We start from the raw sequence: 12,001 nt of genomic DNA, 5'->3' as shown, positions 1-12,001 counted from the left end.
GTAACTCTTTAGTACTTTGGAGGACAATTTCTCCCAATAGGTTGAGTTTGGGCAGCTAAAAAAAAATACTTGTCCGTTATTTTAGATTACTCTATAACATATATAAATATAAATCAAATTGGAACCGGACAGTTGGGTACCTTTCCTTGTAAGTATAAGATTTGTGATACTGGCTCTTAGCTGTTTGTTACTTAAGTCACCAAGTGCTTTCAAAATTCCATCCAGTAAAAGGACGATCGGTAAAATCGGGTATATTTGATCCTTTTCTATACTCAGTAGATTTATAAAATGTATTGTCTATACTCAGTAGATTTATTTAGTTACTTATAAAGATAAGCGGGTGTTAATATGTATAATCTATATAAACGTAAATTAAGTTTGATTTGGAATGCATTTGGAAAAAATCTGGAATGTCAATTTTCTTTTATACGACAAACTTTTATCCTTACTTATTTTTTTTATTTGTTATTTTGACTTCATCAATTTATTACCCCACAATCATATTGTTTATTTGGAAAAAGCCGCTTCTTAGAGATGAAACCGTCTATGGTATTATTATACCTATTACATGCAAAATCTAAGTTTTTATACATTTTTCGACACACTTGCTCAAATGTAATTTTCGAGCATTGAAAATAAAGAACACATAAATTTGACGCTGCCAGAAATACTAATAGAGGCTAGAACCTCGAACGATAGCTTTTTTACCATCAAAATATAGCGAACAATACTTGGCGGCATACATATGAAACTTATCTTATACCTTTAAACGAGCAATTCTTGTGTATATATATATATATATATATATATATATATTTCCGGGATCTCGGAAACGGCTCTAACGATTTTGCTGAAATTTGGTATATGGGGGTTTTTGGGGGTAAAAAATCGATCTAGATTAATCTTATGTTTGGGAAAACGCGTGTTTTCGAGTTTTCATGCGTTTTACTTTCGTCGCAGAATATGGTCGCTAATTTCGTGTTGCCGGCTACTGTCCGTCTGGTCCAGCGGGTTAAGACGCGGACTGCTAAACGAGTGTTACGGGTTTGAATCTCGCCCGGTGACTAACTTTTGTTTTTTTTTATATGTTCAAGTTTATATATATTTTTTAATTTTTATTGTTTTAGACAAGTCTAATTTAGTAAAGAAACTGTAGTTAAGATTATCACCTATACACCACCATATTACAATAAATAGTTATAACCGAGCAAAGCTCGGTCGCCCAGGTACTGTACAATGGAAAATCAGAAAAACGCCCAGTCTTTCGCGGAAAACGTGTTTTAGCTTACTTCAATGAACTGAATAATAAGTACCCACAAGCCCAGTACACTGTCGTGGATTTATTCGACGTTAAAACTGTAAGTCATCAATGTTCGAAAATTGTACTCACACTATTTTGATAATTAAAATTTTGATTAATATATAAGTTTTGTTGTTTCCTCGCAAGTGTGTTGAAATACGTCGTATGAAACGAGGGTGCATTGGGCATTACACACATCGGCTTTCTTATTTACAATATCGCCTCGTGTGTAATGACCAACGTATACACACTTTGATCATAACATACATATAGCGCTACTTTACCGCACTAGTGCGATAATTAGCACATTACGTAACTATGTCGAAAATTTAAAGAGCCATAGGTATGTCCTGTAAAACGTTGTACGATACATATGCGAATAGGTAAATCGAAATTCGTGTCGATTTCAAACAGTCCCTTCGGTCGTGTTTTAATTTATCGCCACTCATTTCAAATTTCCTATTTTTCACACTTGTCTCGTAATAATTATTGTACGTATGTGTATTGCAGCGGTCTTTCAAATGACCCGTTATGGTAACCCGATGATGGTCTTCGCCGGCTACCCATACCGTCAGCACCGCTGGCTCAAAGACCAGCTCCGATGGGCCTGCTCCTCTAAAAAGGACTGCAACGCCACCGTGCACACCTCCATTGATGGCAAAGTCATCAAATTCAAGGGTGAACATACGCACCCACCGGCCAAGAAATTTCTGGATCGTGAGTAAATTATCGTACGTATTAGGCAGTTTTATCATCTTAGCCTTCCAACGTCCTAATGCTAGGACTAATGAACTACAAACTTTTTTTTTCATTTCGTTAAATTTTAAAACAAAACAAATTAAATTATATATTTTCTTATATGGTGGACCGCTAGAGGTTGTTCTGGGAATGTATCGTAGTATGTATTACAAAAATCACATATGTTTTTGCGTAAATGAGAATTTTGGTATCCACGAACCAAGTTTATTTATATTTTTAAATAATTAGTAATGTATCTGTATATTTTGAATTAGTCTGTTTTACACGTATCTCAGGATTAAAACAGCATTGTTTGATTAAAATATATGTTGTAAACGTTGGATTATAAAATACACATGTGTTAACTAGTGCACTGGAAATATTATATTTTAAATTTGAATAAATTTGTTTTATTTTAATTGTTTATTCAGATTATTCTACTCGTAGCATTACGACTACAGTACCTATTGCAGCGCAACATTACGGCCCCTTTTTTGACTTTTGCGGCAATAATGCGCGTAATTCTGAGACGTCATCCAAAACTCGGCGAGCACATTAGTATGATCGTAGACAGCGAAGCTATATCGTAATGCTGTGTTCGCAGCTAAATTAATAAAGTTAGTTTTAAGTGGACAAAAGTTTCAAACACATTTTATAGTATGGTTAACTCGTTCGCGTTTCCTGTAGACATCACAAATTTAAGGGAATCTAAAGCAAATTTTTACACTGTACAGTTACAGTCGGAATGTAAATGAAAACAAAATGCTTCCTAAGGAATGTTTTAAGTTAATTAAATTGGATTTGCATTTCTATATTTCTTAGGTAAAATTCTTGATTCAAGTTTCTAAAACTTGTGTTGCCATTTTGTTTTTTGTTCCTTAGTTTTCTTACCAATTATTGTTATCGTTATTGTTTAGGGCGAGAAGGTCTCTGTCAACCTGATTCATTCAGCGGTTCTTGGGTTGACCGGATGGTAGTCGACATATAGTATATAACACGTTTCACGTAGTGCCTTTCTGTCGCCCCTTTTGCTCACATCTCCTCGAAATCACCAAGCCAGTGAAGTTCTGCTTACTCGATTTCTCCGAAAGTGTTCGGCTCGGATACTAGGTTTTGAAGCTCCCAGTTTATCCAACTTACAAATGTTGAGTAACTTTTTGTTTACCAAATACATATCAAACTAACTAACTGTTAGCCTATTGTGACCCAAATAGATTGATTTGCTATTAAAATATAACAGAAAATAACCTTTTGTTTTTAGTGTTTATAATTAGGTAGTTGTAATTTAAATTACAAAAAGTCGTTTACGATTTGGTTAAGTGCTAAACGTTATTAAACATTTTAAACATCTAATTGATAGGAGATAGGCAATGAAGTAAAAATATGATAGAATATCTAAAAAATATACAGCATAACAATATTATACCTTTGTATAGTGACTTTTCACTGCAAAACTACAAACAAAATTTAGAAAAAACAATATGTGCATTATTATACATCGGCTGTTTCTAGCAGCTTACCACACTAAAAATACAACAAAAACAATATCATTAAACTAATATAATATGATGTTTCAAACATCAAAGTAGGCGCCTACACATTCTACCTCAAGCCTGGCAACAACAAGACTTACAAGAAAAGATGGTGTTGCACGCAAAACAAGTACTGCCGGGCGTGCCTTCATATGGTGGATAATAAAATAGTAGCCATATATAACCAGCATAACCACGAGAAAAAGTAGAGTGGTACTGGAAAGAGGGGTATCAGGAAAAGTGCCTACTGGCTGCGTGTCTGCAAATAGAGGACGAGATAATATGGGTCACTTTAATTTAATTATATACTACACTTTTTTTTAATATGGGAATTTTTATATCTTGTTCAATCCTCTTGGGTAAAAACTCCCACTCCCATCATTTTCATACTTATTTCGTTGCTTTCATTCCGTTACCGTTAAAGAAAATCAATGAAAAATTGTAACGGATTGGAAATCATCAGCTTGGGACTTTTCGGACACTATCCCTAATAATTACATATGTCACTTTAATTGGAAAGTTTTTTTATGCTCAAAACTAAAGTTTTATCATTTTTCAGGATTTCCGGGCTACCAGTTTGTCATGTCCAAAAAAGGGTCTCGGCATATCGAATGCAACGGTTACAGATATTATGCCAGGTGCAAGAGAATGTATATGACGTCCAAGAATAAGATTTTATGGAGGTGCGCCAACCATACCCGGACAAAGTGCAAATCGGTTGTCTATACGCTCGAGAACCGAATTATCTCTGTGAGAAAGGAGCATAATCATGAACCAGGAAAATTTCAAATTGCTGGTTTCTATAATGTTACGTAACATGTTTTAAATAGGACTTGAAAATCAACATTAGTTTAATATGTTTATACTTTGTTATCAGATCGACTTTACATATGGTTATGCCCTAGTCTTGTGGTTATGCCAACAAACTTTATATTTTTGTATTTTTAGTATTATAAGTTCACTTATGTTGTCTTTGTTACATATTCTTTTCTTTAGTTTTTCTGCTGGCTACTCTGAAAATTAGCGTCACCCATCGCACAACATCTGGATAGTGACTGCAGCTACGTTGCTATGCAGCATTGCTGTTGATTGCATTGATGCGGGAAATATCAATTATCTTGAAATAGATTTTGATGTTTCCTGCAGCAGCAGCCGTGTAACGGTTATATGTATATAATATGCAAGTTATAAGTAAATATTCCTATTATAAATAAGAAGATTTGTTGGATGATTTTCACAAAAGCATCATAGTAGCGAGGTGCGCACGCCATACTCGGACTAACTAGATTGTCTACACACGCCAATCGAATAGAACGGTATGGAAAAGGATCATAAATCATGGGTCAGGAATATTTAATACTTATTAATTGATAGTGAATAACGTAATGTGAGTTTTAACTACGATATTATAATATATAGGTACAGTCAACATCAAAAGTAGCGGATGAAACAACGCATCAAAAGTATTTGATATTCTGGATAAACTTCCTAAATATAGATAAATCTTAAAAAATCACGTCCAAAAGGATATCTTTTACAGTCTAAATTGTTCTACATATAGAACTATCACTTTTTGTTAAGTTGTTACAGAATGGTAGTAGGTAGGTAAATACTTTTGACGCGTTGTTTGATCCGCTACTTTTGATGCTGACTGTACATTAATAAAGTATGACATATATTATCGGACGTTTTATTTTCAATTTTGATTTTAAGTTCTTTAATTTCGTATGTTTGTTCAAATCCCTAAAAAACTAGCTGAGCTCTAAATACTAGTGCTTTTTCTTTGAATATATGCGACTATAGTAGTATTGAACTATAGTTAAGACCTCATTTTTTGAAATAAGGTAAGTCAGCAAGGACAATTTGCATCTATGTGACAAATGCAACTACTTCAAAAACACTAGAACCGAGTCAATTGTTTATACCATGTGCGAGTCATTTATACCATGGGTGAACTCGAAAAACTAAACAATTATTAATTTATACAAAGTGAGAAGAAATTATGATTGGATTCGGCAAAGGGTTCAAGTCTCAGCGTGTTTTTGGCCGAGATGCCTGCCGCTGGTTTTTAGATCGTTCCCAGGCTAAAGCGATTATTAGATTAAAGGTTAGAGAGCGGGTATTAATATATCGAAATTACAGATTTCTACTTCAAAACGAACGCTAAAGGCGGCCGATCTATAGTCATCGACGGGTATCAGTTCTACCTCTGCAATTACTACAAAGATAAAATGAAGAAGATATGGAGATGTTCCCATTTCAGTGATGGCTGCAAGGCTGGAGTACACACAATCGATGACGTACCGGTCGCTATGAAAAAATACCATTCACATCCTCCTAAATATAAAAGTAAAACGGTGAAAAAAATAGACTGTTTATTTCATAAAAGGACTTGAGAAAGATTACAAACCAAACTCTTAAGAGTGTATCCCGAAAAAAGTCGAAAACAATTATAATTGATCGTTTTCATCGTTGACATTGTACAATTTTAATATAAATAGATATTAAAAATACTTATACCAATTAGCACGTTTTCCTTTCTTCCACGGTCACTGATAAGTTTAGACTGCTATCAAACACTTCTTGAGAAGGCTTTGGTATATAATATTAACCAACCATAAATTACTTAAATAAATATGAAAAAAATCGGCCAAGTGCGAGTCGGACTCGCACAGGAAGGCTTCCGTACCATTATCTATAAAAACGGTCACCCATCCAAGTACTGACTCCGCCCGACGTTGCTTAACTTCGGTGATTGGATGAGAACCTCGAGATTGGAAAGAAATATTTATTTTATTCTGTTTTTAGTATTTGTTGTTATAGCGGCAACAGAAATACATAATCTGTAGAAATTTCAACTGGCTAACAATCACAGTTCATGAGATATAGCCTGGTGACAGACGGACGGACGGACAGCGGAGTCTCAGTAATAGGGTCCCGTTTGACCCTTTGGGTACGAAACCCTAAAAAACTATTACTCTGATCGTTTCTGATTCCTATTTTGGTTACCTATTCAGAAATTGTATTTAAACATTTGTCTAAATTACAGACTTCTACTTCAAAACGAACGCTGGAGGCGGCCGATCCATATTCATCAACGGGTACCAGTACTACCTCTGCAAAATATACAAAGACAAAATTAAGAAGCTTTGGAGATGCTCCTATTATGATAGACGATGTACACACAGTTGATGATGTGCCAGTCTCTATTGAAAACTGCCATTCACATCCACCTCCGAGAACACATCCTCCTCCAAGAAAAACGGTGGTATATAAAAGAAAGATAGGTTGTTTATTTCATAAAAGGATTTGAGAAAGATTACAAACAAAACTTTTAGGCCACCACCACCACCACCATTTTTAGGCGACACCATTATAATTGTACACTTTTAGTTTACTAATAAAATATAAAAACCTTTCTCAATTGACGCGTCTTCTTACCTTATATAGTAGTACATACATTAAAAAAACGGACTACCCGCAATGTCTTTTATACTCATGGACCTTGTAAAACACCAAATTCAAAAACCTTATTTGTATGATTTAAAAACTGTAGACTGTTGTCAAGTAGTTTTCAGGGTATGTGTACGATATGAATAAAAGACAAAAGTATAAAAATAAATAAAATTTATTTAAAAAAGCTCGTATTTGTATGACGGTTTGTGTATCCTGATTTTGGTTAGATACGTTTTAAAAAATCTCATATAAATTATATTGAAATATTTATCTTAATTGCAGACAACTCGTTCTATTTCAAAACGACCACTAACGGAGGCCGGTCGATATTCGTCAACAGGTACCAGTACTACCTCTGCAATAAATACAAAGACAAGATTAAGAAAATATGGAGATGCACCCATTTCAATGGTGGCTGTAAGGCGGGAGTATACACAGTCGATGACATACCAGTCTCCATGAAAAATTGCCATTCACATCCTCCTAAATATGGATGGAACAATAAAAAGATCAAACTTTATTTCATAACAGGATTTTAGAAAGATTACAAACAAACTCTTGAGTCCTGTTAGGAAAAATACGACAAAATGTGAAATTCCATTTATTTCAAAAATGATTCGCTAAATTAGAAATATTTTCATTAAGTTAATCTGTAATATTAATTACTTGCCACATTTTTAGTAAGGATTGTGGGTATCACATAAAGGTTTAAAAATAAATATTTGTACTATATCTGCTCTTTGTCTTTTCCTTTGTAATTCCAGTTTTGGTTATATTCTGAAATATCTCATAGCAATTGTATTAATACATCTAAATTACAGACAACTTCTACTTCAAAACGAACGCTGGAGGCGGCCGATCCATATTCATCAACGGGTACCAGTACTACCTCTGCAATAAATACAAAGACAAGATTAAGAAGCTTTGGAGATGCTCTCATTTTAATAGACGCTGCAAGGCGCGAATGTACACTATTGATGACGTACCGGTCTCCATGAAAAATTGCCTTTCTCATTCACACCCTCCTAAATGTTAAAGTAAACCGGTAAAAAGATCAATAGTATTTTATACAATCGTGATATAATAGAGAGCTTTTCAGTGGAGTGCTGAGTTTAGGCAACGAAGCTTGCTGAGCTGAGCTTGGTTATATCACTATTGTATACAATACTTTTTTTTTACGAGTCACCTATAATAATATTTTTATTACTATAAAATCTAAATAATTAATGAAAATTTTATGAGTATCTCAGTCTAGAAAAATGTAGTACATAAGACATAAACGCGCGACTCCGCGCGACCCCGCGCCCGTTTAGTCTTTTCTAAAGAAGCGCGGCGGCACTTGATTGGTAAATTTTATTTATAGTTGACTACAACGTATCAACATGAATCTTATAGTTGAGTTTGGAGCCCATACATAAAAAATACGCAATTACAGTTTAGTATGCGAAATCTTAATTCAACAATTACAGTCGACGAGTAGAAAATTTCTTTTTCATGACAAGGTTTGACAAAGATTACAAACAATGCTCTTGAGTCCTGTCAGGAAAACGACGACAAAATGTAAAATTCCAAATGTTCTCATTTAGTATATCCGTATTACTAGTTATCACAGTTTTAGGAAGGAATTTAGGTATTATATGAATTAAACATAAAGGTTTCTCATAATTATCGTCATATTAAAACTAATAGCGGTAATAATAATAATTCAGAACAAATGTCAAATAAGATCAATTGTGCATAATCTACAATGTGAACCAGTTATTTCAATTTTAACTCCATATATTTGTCCACTGAATATTCAATAAAAACTTTCTCAATTTACCTTCAAATGCTTCGTCAGATATGGATATTTCCCGTTCTAATTTCTTAGTTCCTGCTACATTGCAACGAACAGTAAAGGTAGTCAAATTATTTTAAAGAACGGGTTTAAGTATTGCATTATGGACTACTTCAAAAACAAGATCATTAATAGGGAGGTGTTCGTTTTACAAAAAAGGTTGCAAAGTGGTACCACACGATTGGAGACGTGCTAGCCTCTATGAGAAACGAACATACTCACCCACCGCAATTGAAAATAGCTCAATTATTCTGGTTAATTTATAGGTACATAAATTAACCAAATACATTTAGAACAAAATTGTGCAAGTCCTATGTGGTTTTATTCCTTTGCACATTATCAACAAGTCAATATTGCTATTATTGCTGGGAAATGGGGTTATAGGTAAGTACGTGCAAGCTCAAAGCTATAATTTTCTTATTGGTAAATTATTGTCAATTAATGAATATATACAATACTTTACAATACTAGCGGTAAAAGCGTGCGACTTGCAATCCAGAGGTCGCAGGTTCAAACCCCGGAGCGTACGAATGAGTTTTTCGCAACTTATGTACGAAATATTCTTTACGACCGGTCTGGCCTAGTGGGTAGTGACCCTGTCTATGAAGCCGATGGTCCTAGGTTCGAATCCCGGTGAGGACATCTATTTGTGTGATGAGCACCGATATTTGTTCCTGAGTCTGATGTTTTCTATGTAGGTATGTAAGTAAGTGTATATTAGATATATCGTTGTCTGAGTACCCACAACACAAGCCGTCTTGAGGTTACCGGGGACTTAGTCAATTTGTGTAAAAATATATATTTATTTTATTTAAATATCATTTGATGTTTACCAGTCGATTTCGGTGTTTGAAAATACCGCGAGAAAACCGCACTAATCCCAATACTTAAGGCCTGGTTTACCCTCTGCGTTGGAAGGTCACATGGCAGTTGCTTTCATGAAAATATTGCCTACGCCAATTTTTAGGATTGGTTTCCAAGCGGAATCCAGGCTCCCATGAGCCGTAGCAAATCGCCGGGACAACGTGAGGAATATGATGACGATGTTATTTCATTGCGTGGGTTTTTACCTTTTATCTCGATTATTCTTGTAAATATACTTTTCTTTCAAATGTCTCCTTGGCGACATCAGTAGCTATTATATACTTAAATGATTATTAAAATGTTACAATTTAAAATAAATGAAAATAAGAAATATTATCGTATTTTTGTTTTTCCTATCGAGACAAAGGCTTTGGCTGGAGTTCGGTTGATTTTCCGAGAACATTTTGGCATTTGTTCTTGATGAAACATGTAAACATTCAACATAAAAACTACACTTTAACGTTAGGCCTCTCTTTATTGGTATATTAATTTAATTTTCAGATACTTACTTCGTAAACAACAGTAAAGGCGGGCAAGTCATGCACACGGGCGGGTATAAGTATTACCTCTTCAACAAGTATAAGAACAAATTCAAGAAGATATGGAGGTGCTCCCTGTACAAAAAGGGATGTAAAGCGATAGTGCATACTATCGAAGACTCACCGGTGGCATTTAAAAACGACCATACACACATTTTTACCAATACCGGAACATGACAACTCCATTAGATATATTTAAAAAATGTAAAAAAGAACAACAATATATTAATTCGATTGCCTGTAAAATTATATTTTAACTTCTCATGCTCGTTAACTAAGTTTAATTGTGTCGCACGTAAACTGCGTAAAGCCGCTTTATGCTTTAGTACTGTAAAGAGATACGGTCTATCTGCGGTGGGGAATGTAAACGCTCGAGGTAGATTTCTGATAATATTTAATTTTTTTTTTTTCAATTAGTAATAACACACGTATTACGATTACGTAGGCATATAGTACACCCATATCTGTATATTTGCCTTGTAATGATAGTCTAATTGTACAATAAGCTTGGCCTGATATTTAATAATTTTAAACAATTTCAGGTCCCAATTTATGCAAGTTTAAAGTGTCTAGAACTGGCGGCATTGTCATGAGTCTAAATGGATATAAATACTACGTCCACGGTGATTACAAGAACAAAGTAAACAAGAGATGGAGATGCCCAAAGTATGGCTGTAAGGCGGTAGTCCACACCATCGATAATGTACCGGTATCTTCGAAAAATAGTCATTCGCATCCGCCAAATGATATGGATTCTATCATTTGACATGAAATCAACCCAATAATGTACTGTACACCAATAATCAAGCCAGGAAAGTGAAGATCGTAAAGCCATCTAACCTCTGGGCCACCCCAGACGCCTTTTTTAAAAGGCCTTCCACTGTGTTGTCTGTTGTATAACTAGTCAAATCAAAAATGTTGTCTTGGTACTCGTAGGTTTTGGTTTGTGTTACGATAAGCTGACTGAATATCTATACTAAGGACTACGTTTTTATGGAAAGCTATCCCCTATCCTCTTTATTGAACCCTTAACTGTCGTTAAGTCGGTAACATTTTCGAAAAAGTCATTTATATTTATTTGACAGACATTTATTTGATTTTGGGCTTTGGATTTAAAATAAAATAAGTAACATTATTATTTGATTACGCAGTGTGTATTGTACGTTATAATATATTCGTATAAATGAATTTGAGTGTTTAATTAGTTAATTATACTTGTAATCTTAGGTTTAACGTGTAACGTGTAGTGTTTGTAAGGGTGATATATGTACATTTATCGTTACCCATATATATATATTTTGGCTATAAATTAAAATGATTGACATTGAAATTAATGATTTCGGTCGGTTTTTTTTGTAATAGTAGTGTTTTATTTTAAGTTTTTTTTTGTAATGATTTCTATTGATTTTTTAAACTGTATTTTAATTGTATTTTAATTTAATTGTTCTATTCTGTTTTGTTTATAATTAATGATTTCTGTATTTCTGTCCCCCAAATACATCTTTCTTTCTAGTAGGTACCGACCGACTTAAAATTAAGCTTATTTATTTTATTTACTGGGCCCAGCAGTGGCAGCATGGTTCCATTTTTATTACAAATTTTTCACAATCCAGCCGCGTATTTGCGTCTAGCGACAATTCAAAAAATAAATATAAATAAAGACGCGATGTAAATTTTACACTAATCATATTACGTATTGATCAGTTTAAATCAAGCTTTCAAATTATGGCAAACT

This window comes from Cydia pomonella, chromosome 3 (assembly GCF_033807575.1).
Source record: "Cydia pomonella isolate Wapato2018A chromosome 3, ilCydPomo1, whole genome shotgun sequence".
Lineage (NCBI taxonomy): Eukaryota > Metazoa > Arthropoda > Insecta > Lepidoptera > Tortricidae > Cydia > Cydia pomonella.
Note: the sequence above shows the minus strand (reverse complement) of the source record.